Source organism: Typopeltis vanoorti, chromosome 3 (genome assembly GCF_054136105.1).
Source record: "Typopeltis vanoorti isolate ZY-2024b chromosome 3, IOZ_Tvanoo_1.0, whole genome shotgun sequence".
In the NCBI taxonomy this organism is placed as follows: Eukaryota; Metazoa; Arthropoda; class Arachnida; order Uropygi; family Thelyphonidae; genus Typopeltis; species Typopeltis vanoorti.
In genome coordinates this window covers 149,694,338-149,715,124 of record NC_143551.1, presented here as the reverse complement: position 1 = coordinate 149,715,124, position 20,787 = coordinate 149,694,338, and the positions used below count along the sequence as shown (strand labels likewise).

The window sequence follows — 20,787 nt, the reverse complement described above, 5'->3', positions numbered from 1 at the left end:
TACCCCTTTGAGAGACCAGTCAGTTCTACTGTTTTCAAAATTGTGGTTCTAGTCAGCCTGAAACCAACAATAATCCCCCTTTATCGAACTTTAAAAGATCATTTGTTTTTCACATTGTGATCAACACTATTGACGATTACTGACTGGCAGCATTCTTAAGCAGTTGCAATCAAAACTAAGAAATACTATCATTAGCAAGTCTCTTCAAATAGGTGGAAATATTTCCCAATGCATTAAGTGACAATCTTCCAAAACAAAACTTATACATAAATAAAATAAACCCTCTAATGCCTTTTATTTCCCTATAGCGAGTAGGCGAGCCCGTTTTAGCTTTCTCTAACTTTTGGAGACTGAGGAGACAGTTCAATCGCCACCCATAGCTAATCAGAGATAGCTCGCACAAGACTACCACTAATTATATATACAGCATCCGATGAAGAGATAGTTGATAAATGCTGCCATCTCGTGGTCCCTAATCATAACAATATATTTTTATTGTCTGAGGTAGTGTGGGTTTACGGTCATTATTTTTAATTTTTTTTGAGATTCCAGGAGAAAAACTCCCTTGCTCATTCTGGAGAGCGACCTCCAGAAAAATAGAAAAAACTGGGGAACCGGTCGAAAAAAGGTCCTCTAGTCAGCGACTAGAATTTTCCGGGGAAGCCTAGCTGTGAGTACACATGGCACTTCCGCTGAGCTACACAGGCTCCGAAAAAATAAAGACAAGCGACTCTACAAAAAAATTCAACACAGCACTCGCAGTCATGCAAAACAATCAGAAAAGAATGACATGCAATCCGATATTTAGTACCCAGAAAAATAAAACAACCAATGAAAATAATAAAAATATAAAAGTTATGAGAACAGCTCTTTGGCAATGGGAAAAAAGATATCGCAAAAGGAAAGGATGATAAAAATAATCACAGATAAATAGATTAAAGAATACAGTGACAAAAAAGATTTAGACAATTAAACTTCAAGGAGTTGTGAATTGGAAGTGCCAAAAGTGTAATGTGGAAAGAGGTTGAAGTAGTTTTGAAAATAATGAAACAGAAGGGGTTTCTTGTGAAGACTAGATTCAAGGGTAGTTATTGAAATTTGGAGGGTAGACAGTAGCAAGACTCTTCATGCTTTGTTTAAAGCAGAGAAAAATCCTAGACTTATGGAACGATGCATTAATAATAATTATTTACAGTATTGTAGACCGATTAGTTTATTACCGGCAGTGTACAAAACATTTATAAAAGTAATAAATAATAGAATAAGAGCTTGGTATGTGTAATCAGAGAAGCGGGCAAGGTTTAGACATAATCACAATACCATTTATCAATCCATTTTCTTGGGCAAATTACAGAAAACATCTCATTTTCTCTTGCGTTGTGGAGTAAGTTCAATGGCATGTCACGGCCAAGTAATACGGCTTATTTGAAATCTCATTCATGCTCTGATAGGACAGTTAATCCTATCTACATAGTGTTATGGCTTTCAACTTCATGTGCTCTTCTGGATGTGTGATATTAAAAACCTATCTATCTAAAAACTAAAATCCAGTCTATCTTTGAAGCATGTGATTAGCATTTTTTCCCTCTGGGAAGAAATAAGGTTTTTAACCTTGCAATTCAGCAACATCGACTAATACAATACACTAGTTTGATTTAGGAGCATCTCCTTTCGGTGGAATTCATTCAACAGGATGATGATGAAAGGTGGAGACTGGCTGATTACCGATTTTCAAAAAATTAGGATTGGATTGGAACAGTGCTACCTACTCCATTTGAAGTACGAAAATGTGTAAGAGAATTTAAATATTAAAAGATATTAAAATACAATTATTGCACTTTTGATTTCATTGAGGTATCTATTGTTACATTTGGTTATTATAAAGGAGATTATTGTGTACAGCATATGACAAAAGAGGGCGTTCTTATGATTCAGGAAATAATGTAATTTATTAAAGTAATGAATCCTACTAACATCAAAATGAAGGAAAAAATAAATATATTGCCTACTATCATAATGCAGTTATTAAGTAAATTTTCTTGGAATATCTTTATCACCTTTAGATCATGCTTCCTCTCAAAGGATATGTCTACTTCCCTTAGAAAAACTCAGATTTATATGGTGGACTATATTGCATGAAATTGGCAATCTGGTTTCTCTGTCGGAAAATTATTTCTGCTCTGTATCTGAAGGTTGCCAAATTACATCAACTATAACTACTAATTCATTTCCAATCCATTCAAGTTTAAAATCTTACAATAAAAACATGTCTATTTTTATCGACTTAAAAAAATAAAAAGGAATGAAAATATATTTTCAGTTATGGGTATTATTATCTTTCTGTATTTTCTCGATTATCATTCTTTTTTAATTCTTGAAAATACCCTAAAAGGACTGCTGTAACTCGGCTGTTAATATCTTCCTCGGGCGAGTAACATGCCTGGTAGCTAAATATGTCAGACGTAGTTAATACTGTCTCTGGCAGTGACCTACCTGTATGACCGTCTTTAATATCGACGGTCCTGAATGAACTAATATCCATACATGGCTCTTCCTCTTAGTAGGTAAAGTAGCTTTTCTCTGCCGGGAGGAAGCAGAATGAAAAATAGAATGCAATAAAGTTTCGTTGTCCTTCGCTAGTGCCAATTTCCATGAACCAAATAAAAGCTCGACGTAAAGTTCCTGAGTGCTAAGTCATCAGCTTAACGTTCCACAAGCTTGTCCGTTTACCTCAACCTCTATCATCAGTTTGGTTGATTTAAGCATTTATGTAAAACACTCAGCCAAGAGACAACCCTTCTCCTCTTAGAAAATTTAATAATAAAAGGATAGAACGTTCCACTTTCCATGCCGGTCACTGATCTGCGTTGCAGTCATTAACCAGATATAGGTCGTCATATTTACAGAGAAACTGCAAAAGCATAGCTTTAGGCTAGCAACCGGACATAGTCACCGACTTCTGTTATGCATTTTTATCTCTGGAAAAAAAAAAAAAAAAAAAAAAAAAAGATACGTAACCTGCGACAATGAGTTAAGATAATTTGTCCTAGGTTTTAAATTTACATAAATATCATGTAGCACCCCAGCCTTCCTCTTTACTACTCTTGACTTTTGAAATTCTAACTGCGAGCTCTGGGGTTAGTAACACGTGGTGCTGTTAGTGACCCTGCCAGAGGCAGAACTTTTTTTAGTACTGTTAAAAACAAGAAACGTAATGCCATTTCATAGAATTCTGAACGGTTATGCAAAATGCGGTTTGTAAAGGATTCAACTATTCACTCCTCGTCCCTCCCCTTGAAAATATGAAGATTTAAAAAAAAAAAAAAAGTTAGAAAATTTTAGAAAATTAAAAATTGATTCCCATGCATTATTCTCCGCATAGTGTGTGTATTTCTTCTCCCTCCATACAATTTGACGAATACCTTAATACTTTTATTGAGATACGCTTGTTTAATAATAAAAAAAAAATTAGTTGGAATCCGATCGATATCTCGTGGTGTGTATCAAATTGAGATGAAGTTTACAGCTGCAAAAGGTTTCCATGGTTAGTAACGATTTTAATAATATTTTACCTTGTCCTCCACAACACAAGTGAAGCCTTTTAAAATCTATGAGGATCATTTCAAAAGTTCTGCACATTGCAATACTTGAATAGTGAGTCGATGTAATTGTCCCCATCTTCAGGTAAGCCAGTCTATGAGTAAAAGGCATATGCTCGAATTCTTTTTCTGGTGTTCTTATTCCACGAAATAAGACTTCAAAACGGAGGAAGAATTTGAATCAGATCGGAAATCGTGCATATTTATGTTTGGTTTAACAAGGTCAGACCTTTAGAAATGACCTCTGTAAAAAACTTCAAAATATAAATTAACGAAAGACTTGAGAATTACTTATTTTCCAATAATACGAGTATAAAGTATTTTATTTGATAAAATGTCATTATAATATATGTTTCATATTATATGTATTGAAAATATCTACTCACCAGGATATTAAAAGTTGAATAGCAAAGCAACAACGCCAATCGGCGGTGTCATATTTGATGCCGCTGATTGGAAGGGGATCGTTTCATGTTATTTTATTTTATGTCATTTATTGTGCGATCTTTTATAAATAAAAGTAAATGATTATTGTTGTTATCTGCATTTACAGGATGAAGAAACTAAGACTCAGAGGAAAGCGTGTTCTGTCTTAATCGCAGTTTGCTGGGTTTTTTTTTTTTTTTTTTTTTTTTTAATGTATATAAAATTATGAGGGCCCGTGGGTTTGTGTTAACTTTGCAAAGCAACTCCAATTTCCAAAAGTAAATAAATAAATAAGAGACTAAAAGAATACTACCTCTTTATTTTAAGAATGGAAAGGTGTTACAGAACTTTTATTAATTTCTTTTATAAAATAAAAGAAACGAATAAAAGGAAAAGAAAATAAGGTATAATCCTTATATTTTATCTGTTTAATTTTATTTTATCCATTTATTTATTTGTTGTTATTCTTTTATGAATTCTAGAAAACTTCTTTCTACTTTCAAATTTAGAATAGCAAAACAGGATATTTCGTAAAAAAAAAATATATTTTTTTAAAAATTATATTGGCATTCGCAGGACCTATTGCATATAATACCATGGATGGGATACTGTATTACATTATACAAGAGTTCTAGTAGCAAATGCGAACTTTTTTCGAGCCGCTTCAGATCTCCAGTAAGCTGGCTGGTGATTTCATCAGAGCAATGACTAATAAAATCTATAGCAATTCTTGATTTTTCGTTTTGGTGGAAGCTCTTAGATAAATGACAGAGAAAACTGACATTCATTTTAAGGAAGCACGGCCGGAGTTTCGAGAATATGCGTTGAAATATACATATACTGTACATGAAATATACATCTTGGGAAACAGAGATATCACAATTCCATTGCGTTTAATGCATTCACATAACAGTCCCCAAAATTATAATATAATAATAATAATAATAATAATAATAATAATAATAATAATAATAATAATAATAATAAATGAACTACTGCAAATAAATGATGACGTTTTTATTTCTAACTCTGAAAATTAAAAATTGTGGCCTTGGTGGTCAAATGGTTATGAGTTTCTATATTCATCAACGATCTTAGTGGGTTTCAGTCTTAATACCATGCATGCTTGTAATTCTTTTCGGATAAGAAGAACTTAGCTGGTAGACATGTTATACCTTCAATACAATGCCAATATCAATACCTTCGTTATTAAAGGATTAAAATGGCACAAAACGTTGACTCAAAATATCATCAAAGCTATCATACACTTTCTCATATGTAACTTCAAGGATGAATGCTTAAAGGAAAAGTTTACATCATTTACTAATTCCTATCGACAATTTTCCTCCAAATTAGTTTGTTATCTGATCATATATTTCGATCTTCTAGGGTACTTCTACCTTCATCAATCCCTCTAGTTCTTTGCCATCCTCTGGATCTTTTCCTGTCATCAAACACCTGTTTTGCTTCTCTTTTTTTTTCTTTCCCTCTCGCATTCTGATTAAGTAACCACACCAGCTGAGATTAGCTCTGCTTACATCTTCCTGAGTGTTAACATTGTCAAGTTCCTCCTAATATCTTCAGTTTAATATGATTCTGCCACTTATGTTATTTGGTCTAATCACTTCCCTAATTTTTCACAGAACTCTCATATCTGCGGTCTAGCTTCGATCACTTGCTTTATTAACCCAACTCTCAGATCACTAAGTTAAAATTTACGTTGAATAATGTCTTATACAGCTAGTTCAGTGTTTTGACTAATTTTTCTATTATTCCATATAGTTTTATTCAGTTGACTTCCTGCCAACAGAATAAGCTTTGCTTCTTGTGTTGGCAAGAAGTCAACAAAATAAGTATAGCACTGGACTTATTTGAAGTACAGTACAGTATAACATCATCTGCATAAAATAAAGAGCTAAGATTAAACTATACAGTTTTGATATCATGTTTAATGCTAGCTTTTTTCTTAATGTATCCACATAGCGATATATAACGGAGACAGTGAAGCCTTCCTTTACACTTGTTTTTACATCAAATCCTCTTCTTCAATTGTAACTCTTTCACTGCTGACTTACAACTTAGGCTGTGTATTGCTGGATATGATGTCCCGTTTACACGACATAACATAATTGTACATTTTTTAACAGCTTTTCTCTTGTCACCTTATTTGTTTCAATAGCACCGATTATACCGGTCTCATTTCTCAAATTCTTCTACCAATTCCACTTTTCCATTGATACTTTTTATTTTGATGGTTCCCATAAATTTGAATTTGTTCAAGTTGCTGAAATTCACTGTTCGTCCCCCTGGATCCCTGACGAAAAGAACGGGACAGGGCAGCCGAGATGACATTTCATCTTATTGCTATCATTCTTTTTGTTTAAGTCAGTACCAAATGCGATTTGGTGAGCTAAATCCCAAATGTTCTCGTACTTATTTTCTCAGAATTCATTTGAATACCTACTAACGGGGTGCATCTTGAGAAGGTGAGGATAGGACATTAGGGCTGAAACCCCAGCTGGTTCTCCACATTCTTTAAAAGGCTATGTGGAGGTGCTTCCTCCTATTTATCAAGCTTTAACCCTTAGGGGCTCCTCAAATATTATTATTATTATATATGTAGCAGTAGTCAAAGGAGGAGTGTATTTTAAAGCATAAAATCATCCTTTTCCTTTATTTTACTCAGTTGAGTAGAAGGAACATAAACATAACTGGTAATAATAAAAATATAAGTGGGGGGGTCGTAAATAACTAGGAGCTAGCATCACTTATTTACTTCACATTTCCTCTTCCAAAAGGACTAATGACAATAACTAAAGTCAAAAACACAGAAAGCCACAACGATCTAGTGGTCCAACAGTTTACTTGATGCAATGCACTGTCGTATGTTTAAATTAAATGTTAATAAATTTATTTATCATCCTAACCTTTAGCCTTTCCACAGCGATAAATTATGTATTATAGATTCCAACCGCTTTTCGAGTGTAGGATTGCCGTTACAAGAAGAAAATACAGAGGACCTGATACTTGGCTCTTGAGCTTGGTGGTCATGGAAAGTCTCCAAACATCCATTAAATACGCCTACTGAAGTTGTTATGGTTACTGTACAGCTGTAATTATAAATGCCGGTGATATTTGGGTCTGCTTTATAATTATATAAATAATCATTTACAAAAATACTCTTTTATTATTTATGTAAATAAGAATGTAAAAATAGGCTGATGTGCATTTAATAATGAATAATTATGTTAATATCTTTTAAATTAATAATAATAATATATAACGACTGTTTTTGCAAAACGAAAGCCGAGCCTTATAAATAATAGAGACCTTCCGATTAATTGTTATGTTTCTTTTTATACTCCCAAGAAATAAGAAAATCCTAGAACTATATTTGGAACGGGAATTGGAGAATGGATTATCATCTCCTTCCCTACAGAGGAGGCTTACAGATAATTAATGCAACCGAGTCCCCTAAGGGTTGTATTTCTGGCTGTAGTCCATGTGTGTTTACAGGGCCAGTTTGCCTATTCGGGGGGGGGGGAGAAACCTACCACCATATGAGACCAGCTAACTCACCTTTCGTCGAAAGAGACCAGATAAAGGCTCCTATGTCATAGACGGAAATCGAACCCAGGTCTTTCCGATCAAAGGACTACGTCTATACTAATTGAGCTACGGAGGATCTGGAATTGATTATACCAAATTCTAATTCTTGGAGAATGGAAAATTCCTATAATTGTGTGTGTAATGTTGGCCGAAGCAACTAAAGGCTATCAGGCCACCAGAATATTATGTCTGTTAATTGCATGTGTCCTCTGGCCGGTTTGCCCGTTTTTAGGGGTGGAGGGAATAGTTTCCTGAAGGGGAAAAAAATTTCCATTTTTTCTCCGTAGCTCAATTAGCTACGGAGGCGAAGGCGCTCTAGTGAGGTTCAAATTACGGTAATCTTAATTTAATTAAAGTATCGTAAACTAGAGAAGCCAGTCACAGTTACACAGTAGCGCATGGTTAAACTCAAAACGGACGACTCTTTAAACTTCGAGTTATCTACAAGAAATAGTTTCTTTCTAATCCCCTCCCCGCTGCCGCATTCCGCTGCTTAAGAAGAGATGATGCTATTTTCACATAAGCAACGTCTGAACACTAACAAGACATTTCCCTTTGGGCTAGCAATGCTAAGGATTGATAATACCCTTTCTAGACAGAATGGTTTGCATCACCTTTCGGACCATTAGCGTGTTTCGATTCAGGTATATCGAATCAGGTTATTACTTGATATTCATGTTATGAGCTTTTCTAATGAGGCCCGGATTTAATTAGATCAGCGTACTTCAATCTCGAATGGTCAGCGCTTTTAAGCGGATGATTTTGAGAGTCATCATTAAACCGCTTAAAAAAAGTGATATATTCGAGAAATAAAGGGATAAGATAAAGCTCTACCAATCGACCAACCTTTGCCAGCAAAGGTTGGTCGGTTGGTAAAGCCTCTGCTACTAATGGCGCTCGCAAAAAAGTTAAGCAAGTTTGAGCACGGTTAGTAGTTGGAAGGAGTTAAATCGTTCGATGCTGTTAGCACACTCTCCCTCGATGAGTCTTTGGACTCCCTGGAGGTGTCACATAATAATAATTTGAGAAATAACATTACTGTCCAAATGAGGTCAAAATGGACAAAAAGAGAACTCAATCTTTATTTGCGCGAAACTAAAATTTTATAAACGTGTTAACTCAAAATTTTTGCAGTAAAAGGAATGAGAAAGGCCAATTTATTATTATTATTATTATTATTATTATTATTATTAAAGTTCCGAATATATATTTTATTATTTTTATCTTGAAGTTCATATTCACATAATATATATAAAGCGATTAGTAGTAGTTTAAAATTTAAAATATTCAAAAGAATACTTGTTTATGAAAAGTTTATGCCATAAAGTCTAAAATTCTCCTACCTAAAGCGTTTCTGCATACTGAAATATAAAATAGCATCATACGTCCCTACATGCTGAAAATAATGATCTGCTCTACACACTTTTCACGTGTGTAGGGAAGATCAGTATTTTCTGTTGGTTACTTGGTAAGATGTTATTGTCAATATCACTAATCGAGATGCTAAAACTATTTACTAATAAGTAAAACTACATATTAAAAAAAAAAACATGTGCATGAATAGGGCCATTAAGTCATATTTTATATATTGCTTCTTCAGTGAATGTTAAGTCTGCCTTAAAGAGGGAGAGAAGCAACAGGTTTCCTCCTACAAAGTAGGCAAACATTTATAGAATTAATACATGACCGAGTGGCTAAAAACAGCAGGTCGCAAAGAGCACTCATAAACAAGTTCCGACAGGACAGTTAAGCTGGAACAGCGGCGGAGATGATGATGATGTATCAGTTTTCAGTCCTCTGCAATACATGATGGCCAGAAGCAAATAAGCCTTATGATCGTAATGTGAGACCGACTAATTCAATACACTTCAAAGGGGAGGGGGGGTAGAAAAGTGAAGGAAACATTAAGAAAAGTACCGGAAAAGTATGAATCCTAATTAAGATTGGGATTCAATACTCTTAATTAATAATAAATATTTCAGCTTATTTTACAGCATTTTCGGAATGATGTCCAGAGAGTTATCAACCAATTTTCAGGATTTGGAGTATGAAATGAAAGGAGAACCTGAGGTTATAACGCAAGGTTATTTCTGTTGCGCTTCACTATTTCATTGAGTTATTACACAACTATTTTTTGTGATAATTTCTCCTACTTTATATGTGCCTGATTATAACTCCTCCATGAACTTTTCAAACTCTTCAGGAATATAAGGGAACAATGAGTAAGCGTATTAACAATTTGTTTTTCATATATTTACTTGATCCACTCATTATACGGCTCGTAAAGTTTTTTTTTCATGCATTTATATATGTTATGAATTACAATCTATCTTAAATGATGTTTAAAAATTAACGAATAAGCACTGTATAACAACTGGAGGAAATAATGAAACTCAACAGAAATGAGCTAATATTGTAGCAGATACTTCTCTCTTTAATTTGACGGTACAGTAATGACAACTTTTACCATTATTCCATTAAAAAAAAAAGAAAGAAAAGAAAAAGAAAAAAGTTGATTGTGCCTTGGTTAAAAAACATTAATTATCAGATGGCTCCATAGGCCAACTACTTAACCAGAAAAATCTGAAAAAGATGTTATGTTGTACTCTTTTATCACTGAACACCAATACAAATATCATCTCCTTTGATGGTGCAACAGACAATTTTTTTCTTTTTGCAACCATCAGCGAAGTAGTATGCTGTAAATGTATTAGAATAACTGACATTTATTTTCGTGCAACTTAATATCTATCGTATTCCCAATTTGTTTCGCGACTCTTGTCTGATAGCATTATCAAGGTATCGAAAAAGATGAAACAAATGTAAGGAAAAAAATTAATATGAAAAAAATGCAGTATATGAATTGTGGATAATGGAACAATAACTTAATTATATTCTCTTGCATATGTTGTAGATCAGCTGTCATTTCTACTTGTAGTATACCAAACAAATCCAGTTAATGTTTCATTTCAGCAGGATTTGCTGCTTAAAGACAAATGAGTTGTTTGAAAATGGTCTAATTAAGCTTTTGTTTTGTTGTTTGTTTGTGTGTGCGTGCAGTGGCGCACTCAAGATTTAATCTTGGGGGGGGGGGGGGCAGTTGAGTAAACTATTTGAGAATACACACTACACATTGAATACGACCTATGACTGATTATCTGCAGTGCTCGCCAATACATGAAACCCGTGATCTCTTCTGGCCCGTCTCGGGCAAACGAAGTAGCTCGGTCTGCCCGAGCACTACTACGTTCGCCTTGTGTTCACAGCGGCCATGATTCCCGAGCGGTATAGGGTATTCCCACCTTATGTGACCGCTAATTCATAAGTAGTATAGAAAAGAAGACACGACACAACGTAAATAAAAAAATAATTTTAATTAGGAAAATATTTTTGGAAAATTTTCGAGTATATTTTCCTCTTTCTTTTGGAGGGGCCAGGGCCCATTGCCCCCCTCCCCCCGGTGCGCCACTGTGTGTGTGTGTGTGTGTGTGTGTGTGTGTGTGTGTGTGTGTGTGTGTGTGTGTGTGTGTGTGTGTGTGTGTGTGTTGTTAAAAAGAGCAAAAAAATTAGTTAAATTACTGTAAGTTAGATAAATTCACTCTGAGACTGAATATATATGCAGACATGCTCCGTTCATACGACTTGTTGGGTTCCAAACCACGCGAATCATTGCTCTTTTTTTTTTTCTCACTTGTAGTCCATGCAGTGGTTTAATAGCGTTTTTAAGCAGCCATATGTGTAAATGACGTAAGTAAAGATTTGTTTATATATGCACAAACGAAGTTATTTTGAATAGCTTGGCTTAAGGAATCAACCAGTTTGGTCATCAATTTACCCCATTAAACGTTTTTCCATTTTCGCATTACTATTATAACGTTTGCTGATAACCGTAGTATTAACTAGTGTAGCACTTTTCACTTGGCTAAGAATCTTATATTTGTTTTAAACAACTGTAACAACAGTAGTGGGTGGCAAGTTTAGCCTGCGGCCTATCTCAGTATTCGATACACCATCCTCGCTAAATTTAATAATTTTAATCTTAGTATGTAATGTAATAGGTTTACGCGTATTCTATATTTCACTGGAGCAACGGCACCTTTACTTTTGGCATCTAATTTAGTTTTCTTTATTAGCCTTCATCTAACAAATGCTATTTGTTGATTTACATACCGCTGCGCCTTTTAAAAGTTAAGTAAAAATAAATCCTTTGTGTATAAAATATAAAGCAAATGAGATCACGTTCCATTTATTATAAATAATTAAATAGTCAAAAGTCACTTCCAGATTAAAATTGTAGTTCTTGACCTACGTGTCGAGGCTATTTTGTGAATAATCATTGTTTCAGCTACCTCTATGATAAACAGAAAACTGAAGTCCAATTTTATTAATAGTTGAATTATGACTCAGTGAACCTACCTTATAGGCTTTGAAAATTAAGAACGAAAATGATTCTAACACAGTAATTTTGACTGGTGATTTCATTTTTATCTCTGGGATTAAAAGGGGGAAATAGTTTTGCCTTTTCGTTGGGAAATGATTAAATCTTGAATTAAGTGACTAAATCAATCGCCGATGGCGCAAAATATTAAACTATCTCGTTGTTGTTGTTTCGCAACTGACCATTTTAGGCGAATTTCACAAAATACCTGACTCCTAATTATAATCATTTATTTCTCCGCGAGCATATTATTTAGAGCGGAGTTATTAATCCCCCTCTGGATAAACAAAAAGTGCATATTTGGTATTTAGGATCTTGCTAAATTTGTCATGATAATTTTGGGTTTTATACCATTTTTAGGGTCAAAAGGCAAAACAATTCTATGCTGCAAATGAAAATAAACTGTGTACAGTAAACGCACAAGCAAAAAGCACCTCCAAATTGATTTTATGCGATAATGAATGATGCTACCATACTAAAAGGGTAAGTAAAGTTATGCTGCTATACTAATAAGGCTAAGTCAAACGTATGCTATGACTATTGCGTTGTGCTATTGGATAATTATTAAATAGATATACAGTACTTCAAAAATGTCAATGCAGTTTAAAATGTTAATTTTAGACCTATCTTGAATATGCATACTCACGAATTATGATAATATATTTAATTAGTAGAATGAAATGTTAAATGACGTTCCCCAGTGATCAGCAATTTCAATAATACAAAATAACATCAAAAATAGATCGGTACGACATCAGTAATAGAATTAGGAGATTTTCGTTGATTGGCTATTTGCTTACTGAAGTGACTTACTTGTAAAAGAACCATATTTGAATTCTAGAGTAGAGTTCCTTAATTATGTAATCCTCAAAAACCTATAGTACAATAGTTGTGGATGAAAATTGAAATTTCATATTAACATGAATAGAAAAGGTCATAAGAGGTATACAAGAAGACAGAAAATTAAAAAAAAAAAAAAAGAAAGAAAGAAAAGGACTGTTAATAAGACAGTTAATCAGACACCGTAAAAATAATTTATAAACACTATTACGGTGTTTATAAACTATGAACAGCTTTTTTTTTCTTTTTTTTTACATTGTCTGTCTCGATAGTTCAACTTTTTTTCGAACCATGTCGGGAAGATCTTACACGGCTTAAAGGGAATATTACCTCCTCTCACCACACTCGACTAGCTCTAATAGTACGTAATGGTAAATGCAGTACAGAGCATAATTTCACTGTCTGGAACGATTCATTTAAATTTGTAATCACATCTTAATTTTGTTTTAAATCGGAACATTTAGTAATGCTAAAAATTAGTTCCGCCCAGATAGAATGTTTATTTTGGGTCTTGCAAAAAATAAAATAAAGTAAAAAATAAAACAAATAAAAATGTTGCTTGATATTGAATATTACTATGCAGGAATGACATATGTAGCTTTTAAGATTTTCCCCGATTTTTCCAGATTTGTTCTTATTAGATAGGCAACTTTTGACCGCGCGGTTAGCATAGTGGCTTTGCGCTTCGCAACCATATGCCTGGGGAAGGAGTGTCCCAGGTTCGATTCCCGTCGACGACGTGAGGAACTTGAGGATCTTCCTCAGGCATAGCCAAGTTAGCCGGTCTTGGGCGCGGTCAGTAGGGTTTTTTCCGCCGTTTATCTGGCGTTTTTCATCCCGCAAACAGACAAACCGGCCCCATGAACATACGCCTCTACAGTCAAAAATATATCCACCCCAGCGGCAGACCATGCGACGGGTCGGTTGGAAGTAGTACTAACAAGAAGTCGCTTCTAAATAAGACGCGGACCCTGCATAGGAAGCGAGAATAACGCGTAGAAGAAGAAGATAGGCAACTTTTCGTAGAATGGTATGTGGACTTCTTGATCCAGCTATTTTTATTTATTTATTTATTATAATTATTATTATTTTGGAAAACGACAAGCGAAATGCAAATTTGTCATCATCTTCTTTAAATGCGAATTTCCCTTTAGTATCGTGGATGAACTAAGGAAAAGATAATCGGAAAACCTTGCCCTTGATACCAAAATATGAAACGTGAGCTTGATTGAAGTTATCAAAATGAACACCAGTTGGCGTGACGAAACAGGAATTTTCTCTTATCCAGTAATTTTACAAGCGCATTTCAGGCCTCCAAACATTATGGTTGCTAGTGTCACACAGGAAGACGAAAATCGTCTTCCTCTATAGACTTTCATTCCTGGTGGCCGGAAGCAGAGATGCTGTCCTCTTAGCCAATCTGGTCGGAATTAACTGAAAGGTAGTCAGTCCATGAGGTGAATGTATTGGTCAAGTGCGTATATTCATCGACTGATCTGAATATTTTAAGGGGAGAAAACCAAAGTTTCACGAGGGATATCGTTCAAAACTCGTTCTGAGACCGACTAATTTCTTTTATTACAGGAAGAAAAAAAAAGGTTGTAATAATAAATTTCATTCCTGGAAAAAATTTATATAATTCCTAACCATTATATTGTTGCTTAGAAATTTGTGCAGGTAAGTGTTTTTGCACCGTAATATACTACCAAAATAATTAGAACTGCAAACACAGCAAATATATCTTTATAACAAGCGTGAATTTGTCTTTGTCAGCAAGAGATGGCGTTCTCTGATTACGTCCCGTGGGTGTCAAAGGTGACACTGACTTTTGTACGTGGGATTAAACCGAACAGCAAAGCATGTGCAAATTTAGAATACTTTAATTCCTTCATTTTTAATAATTCAAACTAGAATAAAGTAAAGTTACTATTCAAGAAATTAAATAAATTAGCAGTTTCAAAACGAAATCCTTGAATACAAAATTGCATTGGAAAATGGCGAACAATTCGACGTGCTTAATTTGTTTTAACACAGTAAATATTTGAAATGGTTCAACGAATGAAAAACTCGCCTTGCATAAGTTCCTGTTAACAGCTTGGCAGTGTTTAGAATCTTTCAAGTATAGTACAAAGAGCCAAGTTACTGAGGAATAAAATTCAATGCATTACGTTGCCAAATTGTGTTGTAAAAAATGAAGCAGTTAAAATTAGTAACTGCTAAAAACAAAATGCGTCTTTGGCCTTACACTAAGAACATAATTAAATGAAAATATCAAATCTGGATAAAGGAAGCTGCTGAGAACAAATATTTCCAGTCATTTGGCTATCCTGAATGAACTGAATTGAAAAGCAAGCAAATATTTACCATTGGCAACTTGATTATTTAACTCCTAATCCCAAGTATGCGCCTGAAACAAAGTTCAAGTCTAAAGATGATACAACATCGGGGAAACTCATTGTAAAGGTGGGTAAAGCTCTGATCACTATTCTTAGTATTTTCCCATAATGTAAAGCATATCTCACTAGAAGATGTATACTGCAATGCATTATGGGTGGGGTCACTACCCAGACCGGTTTCAACCTTTTTTGAGGTCTCCTCAGTGAGTAGCTAGACCCTAAATACCAAGGTTTATAGTAATACGGAGCCTTATCAACTTTACCTATAGAAGTTGCTACAAGGTGTTTTTATTTTTAATAAAAATCTCTGGAGGAGATATAGATGTAATAATTTTTTAACTTGGGGATATACAATATCCCCAAGTTAAAAATCAGTACAATAACTTGGTTATCCTAATATACAATATCCCCAAGTTAAAAAATTTATTACACACACACATATATATATATATATATATATATATATATATATATATATATATATATATATATATATATATATATATATATATATATATATATATATATATATATATAATTTTTTTTCAATGTAAATGATTTCCTACTACATTTAAATCAAATAAGGACTTTTCAGCATCTTGACAGTGGTTTTCACGTTAATGCTGCTTGTCAGAATAACAGGAAATGAAATTGAAATTATCCACTCAAGAGGACATAGAAGATTGCCAACTATCTACTATTTAAAAGTTTAAAGGTTGAAGATATAAAGGTAGAAACGTACATAGTTTGATTGTATATGTTTAATAGTAATAATAGTAAAATGGGTAGCCATTACAATTAACAATACAAGAAAACGATAATATTAAGAGAAATTTTGTGAATGAGGATTTTTTGTAACTTCTTTAACAATACAAATAAAACAAAATGTAATGAATTAAACAACAGAATTTATATGAAATTGGAGTCGTTTCCATAATCATGTCTTGGCAAGACTTCATAAGTCTGTGAACAATGGTATTAAGTAGGTCCTTTCAGAGACTATTAGCCCTATCACGAGTAGCTTTCTGGTTGAAATCGTATAGACGACAGAGTCCCTTTGGTTTCTCCTTCCTTTGGATATTCATTTAAACAGAAACATATGCACTGCCAAAACAGAGATTTGATAGTACAACTAAAAAAATAAAAGAAAATAAAAAAATGTTGGCCTCTGGACTGAATCCTTTATTAAAATTATTAACAACCGACTAGTGATAGTTTATTTAAAAATACTTTTTCTGACAAATGCCACTGATAAATGCTACCCATTAGAAGAAATTTGGAACACATGAATGAATTGGCGTACTGTCGTTTGTAGTGCACAAATAATTGCTTTACTAATATGACTGTGAGTGTATTATTTCACTGTCCTTGTTTGGTAATAATTAATAGTCTTGCATGGCTGTTCAAGAATGTTTTGAAACACACTCAGGGAAACTTTCAGCAAGTGTAAAGTATAAATGTGCACACACACACACACACACACACACACACACACACACACACACACATATATATAAACGGAGAAAAGTTTCTTAATTCTGTACAAAAAATTTTGTGTATTCCACGTATTTAAATATTTTAAATAGGTCTTTGATTTTTCAGCAATTTGAATCCTTTTCATTTTACATGAGCTAGTTATAGATGCATTCTTGGATGTGCGGAACTAACCTGTTAGTTCCTTGAACGAGGAGGGCGTTTTTCGGGACATGCACACAAACTTGTGTGAGAACGGAGATGCCCCAGTTACGGGAGTGGAATATAAATAATCAGAATATGGTGTGTATTCATATTTGAGGCATCCTACAACACGTTAGTTTAATATGCTGTTTCTAAATTTGTCACATTTGGCACTATTAACAGCAACGGGGTCGTCTGAGATAACAGTGTGTGTGTGTGTGTGCAGCAGTTTTAATGCTAACTTTTCTTCTTCTGCTAAATCAGTCCTGATTGAGTGCATTACTTCGTTTGATGCATATCCACATTACGACTGAGCAACCAGTCATAGTTGGAAACTAACAGCTTAAGCTCATAAGTACTTTCGGTTGCCACAGGTGAGTTACTCATCCATCTAACAGAAAAATATGTACAGTACTCATACATTTCCTGGCACTACTGCTCGAATTTCTATTTCCCAAGATTTTAGCCGCCCTGCGGTCATGAGTGATGAATAGCAGGAATACCTAAGAAATGACGTTATGCGGAGTCATCACCTTTTGTATCTCTCTCATTTTTTTCGGGGAGAGGGGGAGAGGAAAGACATGTTCATGTTTAAAGCAAAAACTGAAGAGTAGAAAATTATGGCAAACTTAGAAGGAAGCTTGAAATTATACCATTATTTGTTTCTCTCCCTTAAATTCGCTTCAAAGGAAGGAAGCGAATAACGCATGAAAAAAAAAAAAAAGAACAATATCAGATTGCATTCCCATAGGAGAGTAAATTGGATAAAGAAAGAATGATGAAGATCTGCATGAATAGCACAGAGCTTAGGTTACAATAACAAAAGTATGGTAAATAAAATAAAATAAAATCGGATTATTAGAGGAAACCACTTGAGCAGCTTAGCGGAAATCTTAAGGAATTTTTTTCGTTACGTGACAAGTAAAAGGAACGTCGAACATGGAAGAAAACCCGGTGAATACTGATGGCAGAAAAGTGATTGTAATAATAAAAAGTCATTGACTTATTGAACTTTTTTTGTGGTTCCCACCCACGAAATTTTATTTACAAACCTGTAGTGCATTTGTACCGCGGGCGGGCTAAGAATTTTTTTTTTTTTTTTAAATTTTTATGGAACTTAATATACATTTTGTTTGTACTTCTTATTTATTTTTTACATGGTCCAAAAACCCTGCTCTAGAGACCAAACATGGAAATTTTTCAAACCCCTTCAGGTCTCCAATAAACTGCTTTCAACATCCAGTATATCATCCGGTGGAAATTATGATCCTGAGGAGAAGTAAGCTAGATGATAAGGAATGATGGTGGATCAAGAGGAGGTCTAAAAGATGTTGCGAAATCTCGATATAAACGCGATAATGAGATTCAATGGAATATCACAGCGTGGTGTTAAAGGAATGTGCAACATACATCTGGCATAGATAGTGCCAGAGGAATGGGGGGGGGGGGATTAAGTTAACCCCAGTTGCACAGGAGTAGCGCCAAAATGGAGGCAGAAGATTATAGGAAACTTAGAATTTCTGGAGTATATTTTAAATTGGCAAAGCTGGTTATGACAATATTTCAGAAGTGGCTAGATAGTGGTATGAAACTTTATAGGAATCATCATGATTTTGTTAAGGTGAGATTGTGTTTACATTTTACAACAAAGGGAGAATTGAATTTGATAAGGAAAATACCTTTATGGCAATATTAATGGGCACTGCAAAATACTCTGCCATAGTCTTCATCTTAGATTACTGTGTAAATTAATGTAACCTAAAGCAGGTAATTAGCCTGAATGGATAACAAACAGGCTGGCATTCTGACAGATATCAAAAATATATATCAAACAGTAGCATATACATACTACTGTTTGATACACAACGACAAAAAAAAAAAAAATGATAATGACACGTGGGTGCCAAGGGAATCTATTTTTATCGTCGACTTTCTTCTCATCCACAGTATAATGTATTTAAAGGTCGAGCAATTTCCTATGTGTGTAAACTTCCATAAAGAAATATTGCAAATGCTTTTTAGGAGGTGGCGATAATTAGGGAACGTACAGTTTTTTGCTGATGATGAAGTCAGATAGAGCAATGAGAAATGACTATGTTAAAGTCATTTCTTTCCACTTCAGGATGCCAAACTTATCTGTGGAACTTATTTTTAATCTATAGTGTTCATAAAGAATATCAGGATTTTGGGATCTTTAATTTATTATTATTATTATTATTATTAGAGGGTAAAAGATCATGTTAAAGAAGAATTAGCTGTATCTTTTTAAGATATAAATAATTAAAACGTTGGAAAAATTCCTGCTGAACTGTAGAAATGTATAGTGACACAAATAAAGTGCACCTACTCAATTCGGACACTTTTTTTATTTATTTCGAGTCAATTTCGGAAAGCGTCCTCGCCTCTAGAACAGTTGAACTATCAGTATCGCTGTCGCTGTCTCTATTTATTTATTAGTCCGTTTCTATAATCTGAAAGCCTTCCACGTTTAAACATTGGGTAATTGTTCGTACAGTAAAATGTTACTTTTGATGGCTTTTATATTCTTGCTCTAACAGTGCCTAAGCTGGTCTTAGTTTTAATGCCATATAGCATCTTTTTGTTCCTACCTCTGCAGAACAGCTGGACTTCTTGCCTCCGGCTAATGCCTGTGAAGGATTACTGATCATGCTAACGGGACAATCTCTTAATACAAATAAAGCAAAAACAAAGATCCCCCATTACTTCACGCCCGGAAGGACAAGCAACGGCCTTGGAAACAGAAAACAGGTCAATTAATTTTAACTCACGCTAATGTAACTGCTAAAGGTAAAAACCTATCTTTCAGTGAAACATAAACAAATGCTTTATCAGCAAATAACAATATCGCTTCGGTAACTGACACCACTGCCAACGTCATCACCTCCCGGGAAAATTGAACTGTGATCGTCACAACCAAAGCAAAAACTCCACTGAAAGAGAATTTGAAAGCAATTCGAGGCTTCCCGGGTTGAAGGAACAATATAATATACGTGCATTTCAGCTACCCCCTATGGACACAGACAAAGGACAAAGGTCATTGACAACGATCCTTATAACCTCGAAGCAGCTCCAAAAACATTAGCACCAACAAAAGTCACGGTATCCAACATGTCCCGTGAAATTCCTTATCAGTCCACCAGATCAATACCCAAAAGATCAATACTCAGTCACCAGAAAAATATGCAAACTATCGGCAACCATGAAAATCCCGAATTCGCTCATATCAAGAGCTTCGGAAGACAAACACTAATGAACTTTCCAAACCACAATGCACTTACACAATCTGCCAAAGAAAATCGGCACAACCTTATAGAATCATGTATAGCTTCTACTTATCTATCTCATTAGAGTGCTTCTACTACCAGAACAATACGAAATAGTTCTGGTAGAAATTGTTCTCATATTAGGAAACATTGCCCCGTATTTCTAGCGACTCAAGAACAGATATCTCAATCCATAGGCCACGTATCAAGAACAAAGTGGTGCAAAAACACCATTGAAAATGAGGACATTCAAAGGTACGGGGGGGGGGAATGAAAATCTAGGAATCACAGAGCGAAAATTAAAATGCAAAGCTATTCCACTCGGGAATGCCTGCCAACTAAAGAGAGCGATAAAGACAAAGCTCAGATACAGTTTAACGGCAAGCAATCTATTGTTACAAATAGTAACAATTTCACCAGAGATGCCCATTTCTCCCTCCTACCTTCCTCCAATATTAGAGCCTTAATATTGGAGGAAGGTAGTGGCACACGAATGCTTTGGCATTAAGGTGGCGTTC

The 20,787-nt window shown here is 34.5% G+C and overlaps 1 protein-coding gene across 6 annotated transcripts in view; it reads right to left on the bottom strand.

Moving 5' to 3' along the window:
• Nucleotides 1–20,787, bottom strand: part of LOC150108651 (uncharacterized) — a 118,310-nt gene that overhangs the window by 76,423 nt on the left and 21,100 nt on the right. For 2 of the 6 annotated variants that reach the window (XM_090416126.1, XM_090416127.1), the window contains exon 2: nucleotides 6,953–7,135. The exons of the other annotated variants lie outside the window; for them this stretch is intronic. The gene's annotated coding sequence lies outside the window, so the exon portion shown is untranslated. The remainder of the gene's footprint in view (nucleotides 1–6,952; nucleotides 7,136–20,787) is intronic. 6 annotated transcript variants of the gene reach the window in all.